Raw genomic sequence first — 10196 nt, 5'->3', positions numbered from 1 at the left:
CTATATTAATTTACAATATATAGTAATTCACAAGCAAACAACGAAAAAACATAAAACCACATATATTACATTACATATAAATCTATATAAGCATAAATTCGGCGCATTACTTTCAAGGTCGCTGCTAGGACGACACAGCCAAATTGTTAAAAATCAAATCAATGAACTAGTAGAACCGACAACAGTAACTAAAAGTAAACGACTGAAACTGTCGATAGTAAATAGTAATAAAATCAGTCTTACCGAAACTAGCGACTGAAACAGTCGATAGTAAAAAGTAGTCAATTACTAAACAGTCGATAGTCGATTTCAGTAGATTGTTCCCAACACTAATATATTTCTAACTAGGAAAATTTAATGTCAACATATTATCAAAGGCACAGTAGTGTCACTGTTAAAAATTACAGCAATACAACGTTAAATAAAACAAGAGTTCACTCTGCTAAATTTCAAAAGTGTTAAAAGTTTATAAAATTAATTCAAGCTAAATATCAAGGATGGCCAAATAAGATATAGGGTCGCATGTTGCTAACACTTGATTTAAACTTAATTTGTTAAAAAAATAGGTGTGATTTTAAAACCAAACTTGTCTGACCGAATAAACTGAACTAAAACTATTTATCGATAACTCTGACGAGAAACGTATGACCATCAGCAGTCCGATGACGAGCGAACAAATCGGTGGCGACCATGAAACGCTGATTTCTGCTGTTCAACTTGTTGCCTTAACCCAGTGATTTTAATTTCTCCCCTTTTTGGATCGATGCAATAATTTGAATACTGTTGCTCCTATATACTTAAATGTTATTTTGAGTTTTATATAGTATACTTGTTCAGCAAAAATGTACGACTAATTTAACACTTTTCTTTTTCAAGCAATTGAAATAATCGTAAAGCACAACATCGCATAAATGCCAAATTATTATCAAGCAAAAATAGGCATGTTCTGATTGGTAACTTTTCAAACACCGAACTTCAAGAACTGTACATTAATAGAAAAATCTTTAATTCGGGATAAAAATACAAACAGTAGCATAATCAATTGTAATAGTATAGAAGAATACTCACAGGGATCTAGTCGAACTATTTGAAGCTGAAAATATCTGAAAATAAAACATCAGGCATTAACTCCATAAATATGATTCCTTTTGGATGAATAAATGACGCTTATTTTATAAGATAATATAGAATTATTGCTGATTTTATTTGAAACTACAATCTACAAAAAATGTATATTTTAACTAAGTTAAAATATGTATTTTAGCTCGCGCGCCTGTCAATTACATATATTGCTAAATAAGCAATTTGACGAACGATTTTCTTAATCAGCATGTCGAAGAGTACTTAGTATGTAAATTGGAACAAAATCCGAAATTCGTAAGACGAATTTTCGATTTTATCGTATATGGAAACGCAGCGTGATAAATTTAAAATTAATAAAAACAGTAAACCAAAGGTTCCGATGCCAGAACAGCTGCAGCCAAGAGAAATAGACATTCTCCCCGCATAACAGCAATAATTATATTGAGGGAGAATTGTATTCAAATCAATTGTATGTATTCGAACCAAATTACCTGCTATAATAAAAATATACCATATAATATACATACCAATAAACTTGTAAAATACTGGTAATAATTCATTAATTTAAAAGTAATAAAATATTTTTAACAAAAATATTGAACCAACTTCAAAAATAATAAATAAGGAACTCACTAAAAATTGAAAAATAATTAAACTTAGATGTTTAACACAAAAACACATTTTAAAATGAACATATATTATATTTTTAATAACTAAATAAAAATAAACAAAAGACTTATTTAACCCAAACTGTAATATTAATTTAGATTTATTTTGTTGGTAATTTATTTTTTTGTATATCTCACAAAATTATATTATTATTTTTGTATTCTTTGGGCTCGGCACCAACTTCAAAGTGTCACTATTTGTCAAAAGTGTCATTATCAGTTGGTAGCAGTTAAAATAATATTGTAAATAGTTAAATATGTTTAGGTAGGTATTAAGCTAAATTGTGGGTATATAGTAGAATATAAAATACGTGTAGTAGATAGATAAAATAAGGCTTTTGTTTATTTTTATTTAGTTATTACAACGATTATTGTGTACATATTTCATTTTAAAATGTCTTTTTCTTGTGTTAAAATTTTAAGTGTGTTTATTTTTCAATTTTTAGTGAGTCTCTTATCTATTTTTTGAAGTCGGTTGAATTTTTTTTTAATATTTTATTTTTCTCTTTTTATTGTTAGATATTTAATCAATAAATTACGCAATTATTTTATTTAATATTATTGTAGGCGAATAAAGGTGCAAGGATGAGGAAAAATAGGAATTAAAAGACAATGATTGAAATTAAGGAATGCTTCAGGCTCCGGGGTTTGCTACCTAGCCTAGGCGATTTGACAAATGTTCTAACTAAACAATAAAAAGTTATCATTCCCGCCGGGAATCGAAACCCCGACCTCCGTTTGGGGGCTAAACTCTCTAACCATTACACCTTAGAAGCAGTTGTCTAGAACATTTTTACGAGGTCTTATATGCTATAGTTAGCGCTTAAGAAGTAAGCTGATTGGCTTTTGTACTGAACGACTTCCAATTTACCGTCACATGAGCTCAGCAAAAACATTATACCCAAATATCTGATTATTTTAATATGTGTTAAAAAATATGTGAAAACTTTGTACGTACCTTTGAAATTTGAGCGTTTCCCTCGATATATCTTGCTAACTATTACGTAATCAGCATGTCGAAGAGTAATTAGTGTTTGAACTGGAACAAAATTCAAAATTCACAAGACCAATTTTCGATTTTGTCGTGTATGGAACAACAGTGTGATTACTTTAAAATTAATAAATACAGTAAATTAATGATTTCAATGCCATAACAACTGCAGCCAAGAAAAGTAGACACTCTTCCTGAGCGCCTACTATGGATTGATGACGTGACAGTAACAATTATATTGAGGGAGAATTATGTATTCGAAAATCATATTATCTCCTCTAATAAAAATAAGCCTTATAATATATACACCAATAAACTTTTAAAATACTGGTAATAATTCATTAATAAAAAAGTAAAAATAATCTTGTCTGTACATTAGGCTCATCAGAAACAAAATAGGCAATAATATTTGGTGTTGGAATGAGATTGATGTTATGAGTGAATATGATGACATCAAAATCATAGGCTGCATAATGTTCTATTTTGACGTTTTAGAAACTTACAGTGAGCCAATAGATATCACAGAGAAAAAGATTTCTACTAAAAATTGGGGACAATCATAACTGTTGAGATAATATAAAAATTAAAAATGCATAGGCAGAAGCACTTAGTCAAGGTCTAAAAGAAATGCATGTTTTAAGCTAGGCTTAGTCTGTGATGAAAACTCTATAGACCCCTAATTGACCCCAGAAGGTTAGAATTTTAATTTAAATAAATAAAATAAATGAATAATATTTGGGAATGGATTGAAGATAACAGAAGGAGAAAAAAGACAAGTAACGGAATCAAAAAATATCTATGTTAAATTTATTTCTTATAGTTATATTCACGTCACACACGTTGTCCTGTCCAAAATCATTGGCTCTTTATTTTGATGGAATAATTTATTTCGAACAAATTTACATAAAACAAATAGTATAAGGTGAGCACAATTACATCAAATTAGTGATTTTATTGTGATATATCTTTATAATTGAAAATGTTTAAAATATTTTTCAAATTTTCTAGAATCCTATGGCAGCGCTTCTTAAGGGGTCTAGTTGTAAATCTCAATCATTCTCGAATCCACTTAAACACACACAAAAAGTTTCATCAAAATCGGACCAACCGTTTAGAAGGACTGGACATACCGCTTAACGTAGGCTCCGAACCACGGTCCTCGACATTAACCTGCCGACTGGCGAGTGACCGACCAGCTTGAAAGTCATTCCAGAAGATATTCGATCGTACCCAGGTTGCTCGTGTGATTAGGATAATTTTTCTTGTCGGATTTATCACTCTGGCCTCTTGGACAATCATAAACATAAATTTACCACTATGGCCCAGCAGTATTCGTACCCACAACCAACTATGCTATAGTAGGAGGACCATCCTGTCGCCTAGACTACTGCTCTAACTAAACCGATGTTTGATTTATTTACATTTTTGTTCATAAGAAGTTATCTGATTTTATGATTCTAGAATATGCAGCTTTAAATACTAGCTTTTTGATAGTAATTCTAAAATACATGGATTTGTTGATTATGTGTTCATGTTCTTCAAAGCCAAAGTGAAAAAAGGTATAATTGTCTAATTTACTCTAGAATACACTATTTTAAATATTGAGTAAGCTTTATTAATAATAATTGGAGTACATGGTAAAGAGAGCTCTAAAATTGTTCATTTTGACAAAACAGGATACTAAAAATCCAAAATAATGAAATAATCAAAATCCAAAATGATGCACAGTTGAATGGCTGCATCTAGAGATAATCTGTGTGTATAGTGTATATATGGAGATAACATTAGTTAATAAATTAACAACATATGGATAATTTATCAAATACTATTTCTCTTTGGCGTATTTCAGCCATTGTCAACCAGTAAAGAAGACCTAAAATCACTGTGCTTCAATATCTCGTATCTTATTTGACAATACTGTTGGTTTTTCTGAACATTTCAACGAAATTACGGAAAGACTTTTTCCAAAAATAACCTGTAAGAAAGATAAATTTAATAAAATAAAAATCTACTGATATAGTATATTCCAATCATTATACGTTTACCTAATAGAAGAAACCTCAAAAAATATTATCCTCTTTATAAACTATAGTGATAAAGAGACATAGTGATTCACAATGAATATACGGGAAGCCGAATTGGTAAGTGCCAAATATTAAAACGTCAAATTATCAATTTCGGTATCAGCCAGCACGTTGCCATACATAAATGAGCCGGTCGTTGTGACCAATCAAAGTGTCGTTACGTTGAACAACTTTTTTAAATTGAGATTTTTATTGATTCCTCATCCCGCTCGTTGTGACCACGTAATCGCTGGACCGTATTAAATGTACATTAACAGCTATTAACAGAATGACTCGATTTACGACCTTGATCTTTCATTAATCATTGCCATACATCTGAAGGGATGTCTAAAACGTAGAGTATAAAGCAGAAGCATTTACGCACAACATATTAAACTCTTAATATTCTAAATATTAATCAGCTTTATTGTATAAAACTATTGTACTTTTATACAAATTCGCTTAAATAACCAACTCCGTTAGTGCTCAGAAAGCGCTCTAAAATTGTTAATTTAGAAAATAAAAGAGGAGGCCAGAAAACAAAAACCAAGATAGAAAAGTGATTTGAGAAATCAAAAAGCTTGACAAATGGAAACATTTTTTTTTGGTTCAAGTTCATCATCAGAACCGTCAACAAATGTTCTGTCAATAAATGATGTTTTTTGTGTTTCAAATTATATTATTATTCTGTTTTTTCGCTTTACACCCTTTTCACTCACGCACAATTACACTATTAAGTGTTTGTTCCTACTATGAACTTTATGATTTCTTTGTCTTGACAGGAAGAGATCTTCAATGCTTACTTACCACAGATTTAAGTTCTTTAAGATTTATTCACCATTATTTAATCGTCTATAATAGACCATTTTAGTAAAATAATTTTATGTTCTTTTACAGGCCCTTCTTAGTTCTTATCCACTGCAAAAATTGATGTGTGTTAAGTATAAGTATGCTCAAAAATCATCCACGAATATACCATAATTGCGTCTAATTTAAGTGCATCACTAATATAAATCAGATAAGGACAGTATAGGACGCCTCACACTTCTATTTCTTTTAATTTAGAATATTCATCTTCTTGTTTCTGAGGAATATTCTGGATGTTAATTATGTTAATATTATGTATGTAAAGGCATTTTGCATAGCTTATATACCAAGCCTTCATGCCGAACTTTGTCGAAGGCTTATGATATATCCAGAAAAACTGTTTGCATATTTCTTTTAATTTTAGATCTTGAATCGAATCTGAGATTATTAGTTTTACACTGGCTTTAGTCTTTTGAGTAATATTTGCTCAAAAGAAAAGTGTTAGTAGGGGAATAGATCTGTAAGATTTGGCGTCATATAGTTGTTTACCTTTCCAGTATGTAAGTACATATTTCGTCTAAAGGTTACGTTAAAATAAGTTTAATTATGACCTTTCTACACAATTGTTTAGACATTTCCTCAGTGATTAGAGTGAATACCGATAGTTTCGTTGGATTCAGATGTATTTTTATATGCAAGCTTGGGGGAATTCTTCTTCCCAACGTTTTTAAATGAAATTAGGGAATGGAATGATTAAAATGAAGAACATATAATAAGAGTTATAAATAGTAGATGATCATTAGCGAAATGTCCAGTAATGAAAAATGCTGAAATAAGTGAGAAATAGTATTTTGATAACTTGCCGCTGGACTTTGAATAAATATTTACTCTTCAATAAAATAACATGTAAAACCAGGAAAGGTCCAATGATATGACTTAAATTCTACTAAAAATTATATTTATATTTATTTACAGTTTCTTCTTAGCTTCTATTAACACAATTTACCTGATTGTTATAATGAAATCATCATCATTAATCTTTAGCCAGTGCTCAGGGTCTAATTCTCAACCAAAATACTTCTGTCCTTTGTTTACCTACTTACTTCGAAATTTTTACTAAATCTCGCCATTAATCCATGACTTCCATGGGGTTGCTAATTTTGTATGTGAGGAAGTCGTCTTAACAAAGATGTAATATGAACTAGTGTAATTTGTTGAAGCCTTTTAATCAAATAACTTCATTTTTCTACAGTCTCGAAATTAAACTTTACTCTGTTAGATGATGTTGATCGATCTTCAGAAATGTAGGCCATCTTGAAAATAAACGTATCTACTGGTCGTTAGAAACAATATAAATTCAATATTAATTATAACTTAAGCTTCACAACTTATGGAAAAACAAGTAATGGTACAACACCAGTAAAGAAACCACAGGAAAATAATTATATTTTCCATTAACGCATTAAAATAAACGATCGAAAATTCCGGAGCGTTTCCCGGTTAAATTAATCGGGAAATGCAAGTCTGTCGGCGATGGATTTTGCGCCATTTTGAGGGACCGCGGAACAGTTGCCGCCACTGCATTCGCCCGTAGTAGTGGGATAGGTCAGTTAGTTTCCATGTTTCGACCTTGACTTTATTCTATTTCATTTTTAAAGATTTTACCGCTTTTCGAACGCATTTTCTCATTATATAGCGTCGTAATTGAATGTTGAGTTAGGTTAGGTCGTTCTAAATATAAAGCGCGCAAGGATGAGGGAAAAAACAGCCATGGAAAGATTCTGTCTGCCTCTATTCTACCGAATTTACGCGCGAGGAAAATATCCTTGACTATTTACGGCTATTAATACATGTTAGAATGTATTCAGGTAAGTCGGCATTACTGTATAGTTAGATCTGACATGTTATAATATTATTTTTCCATTGTTACTAATAGTTAAATGTTATAAAATGCTATATGATTTTCAAGATATATGTAATCCTGCTTAATTTTATTTAATATTACTTTCCCCATTGATATTCATTTGAATAGTAATTTTTTCAGCATCATTTTCCATAAAACAGTTAGGTTAGTTTACCATAAAAGATAAATGCAGGAACAATTTAATTGATGTAATTTCACTTATTATAAACTGGTCTTCAGTTTGAACTATCGAAGTTTCCATCTTTTTGATATAGGCTAGGTGCTTGCATTTATTTTAATCAGCGCTATCATTATAAAAACTATTTTAGACGTAGTATTATTGAGTTATTCAATATATACAGATGCCAATCGTGGAAAGTCTAAAGTTTCATTTCGACATTCTATATTTTGTTGTTTTATTTCAAGAAACCTATTTCCGGAGCCAGACACTTCTACGTTATACAGTAACTAACTATAACAGTTGTTGAATCAACTGTCTCCAGACCTTTATATGGAAAGGGAAAGATCCAAAAAGGAGGGAAAATGACTATTATACGAATTATAGTGAAATTGAATGAAAATAGCATTTTCAACCGTTTCAATATCGCTGTTATGTTTGGGAACAAGTATCCCTCCACAGTAGAACAAGCATTCACCATAAAATGTTTTTTTCAAATTATTGCATTGTTACTCAGCCATATCATCATCGGTCATTGCCGATTAACTTACAATTTGTCTCTACAATAATTTAAATCTAGAGATATATTTAGGAGGACCCATCGGTCGTAACTTAAAGTCCTTCCTTCTGTTATTCTATTAAATGCATCTCACTACATTATGCTGCACAAGATCAAATGGTTTCATTCGTTTGAATCTATGTCCTGTACTGGTGTTATCCAAGAGTTCTGTAGTCTATATCTATCCTTGCACATCTATTGATTTCCTGAGTGGTAGTGGATATCTGAAGATCTCGATGTAGCTAATAAGTCCTGTAGTATTTGGGTGCACATACAACACTTCTTAAAACTTTGTTCTGGAAAACTTTTTCCCATAATTGAATTCCCTATCTATAGATTTCAGTGATTGCTTGTATAATATCAATTTATTATGTAGTGATAATTGTGATTTTCTTCCTATTAACCAATACGTTTTCCTATACTTTAGCTCAATTTTTTTCCTTTTTACATGTCCCTTCCAGAGAAATTTTGCTTCAAGATTAATTCTGAGATACTTAGAGTTATTGCTACGTTTTTTTTTTTTTTTTTTTTTTTTTTTTTTTTTTTTTTTTTTTTTATTACTCTTCGTGAGTCCACAATCTGCCCTATTGGCAATAAGTATTTCTTCTGTTTATATTATATATATTATATATACATGGCATGTAGAAAATCACTTCATTAAGCAATCTTCTGTATAAAATATTAACTTAATTAATTAGACTTATTCTAATGCTTATTCTAAACTCTACATATGTCCAGTAATCAGATCAGGTGGTGTTAAACGTTTTAGTCTACGCACTTCACTATCACGTCGCATATTTAGCTGATTAGCGAGTACATTGGGATGCACTGACACTCTTTCGAAGTACTTCACATAAACACGTTGGATTACACTCGTTATAGGTTCTAGAGGAATATCGCGTTGTATCACTTTATTTGAAATATAGTACGGAGCATCAACAATGGCACGCAACACCTTATTTTGGAACCGTTGAATGATGGATATATTAGATTTGCTAGCGGTACCCCATAGTTGAATTCCATATGTCCAAATGGGCTTGAGTATAGACTCATACAGCAATACCTTGTTATCTAATGATAACTTGGATTTGCGCCCAATGAGCCAATACATTTGATATAATTTTAGTCCTAGTTGTTTCCGTTTAGAGAGTATGTGCTTCTTCCAGGTTAGGCGTCGATCTAAGTGCATACCAAGATATTTAACATGCTCTGCTTGGGGGAGTTGACGATGATTGATATTTACTGGTGGACATGTTCTTCTACGCAGGGTAAACGTTATATGCGTGGATTTTGATTCATTGGCTTTAATGCGCCATGTCTTCAACCATAATTGTATTTGCTCCAGGTGGGTTTGTAGGTTTATTGATGCTGTGACTGGATCTTCATGGGATGCCAAGATTGCTGTATCATCTGCATATGTTGCCACAGTAGTTATTTTTGTGGTGGGCAGATCAGCCGTATACAGAAGATACAGTACTGGACCCAGTACACTACCTTGCGGAACTCCTGAATATATGGGATTTAATTCGGTATGTTCATCGCCTTGATTTACAATAAAATGTCTGTCAGTGAGATACGATTTCAGTAGCTGATAGTCCGGATGAGGGAGAAGTTTCTTTAGTTTAACCTGCAAGCCCGTATGCCATACTTTGTCAAAAGCCTGAGATATGTCTAGGAAAGCAGCCGAACAATATCTTTTGGCATTTAGGTCACCGTTTATTTGGTTTACAAGTCTATGCACTTGTTCTATAGTCCCATGCTTATTGCGAAAGCCAAACTGATGTTCTGGAATAATTTTTCTTTTTTCTATTATATAGTTTAGTTTTTTTATGTATAATTTCTCGAAAACTTTCGAGATTATTGGTAATAAACTTATAGGTCGGTAGGAGGTCACATCTTCTGGTATTTTTCCTGGTTTAAGTATCATTAATATTTTAGCTACTT

This window comes from Rhynchophorus ferrugineus, unplaced genomic scaffold (genome assembly GCF_030347505.1).
Source record: "Rhynchophorus ferrugineus isolate W39M unplaced genomic scaffold, kcgeb_rfMv2 rfM2, whole genome shotgun sequence".
Lineage (NCBI taxonomy): Eukaryota > Metazoa > Arthropoda > Insecta > Coleoptera > Curculionidae > Rhynchophorus > Rhynchophorus ferrugineus.
The sequence above is the reverse complement of the archived record's forward strand: the minus strand, read 5'-3'. Positions refer to the sequence as shown.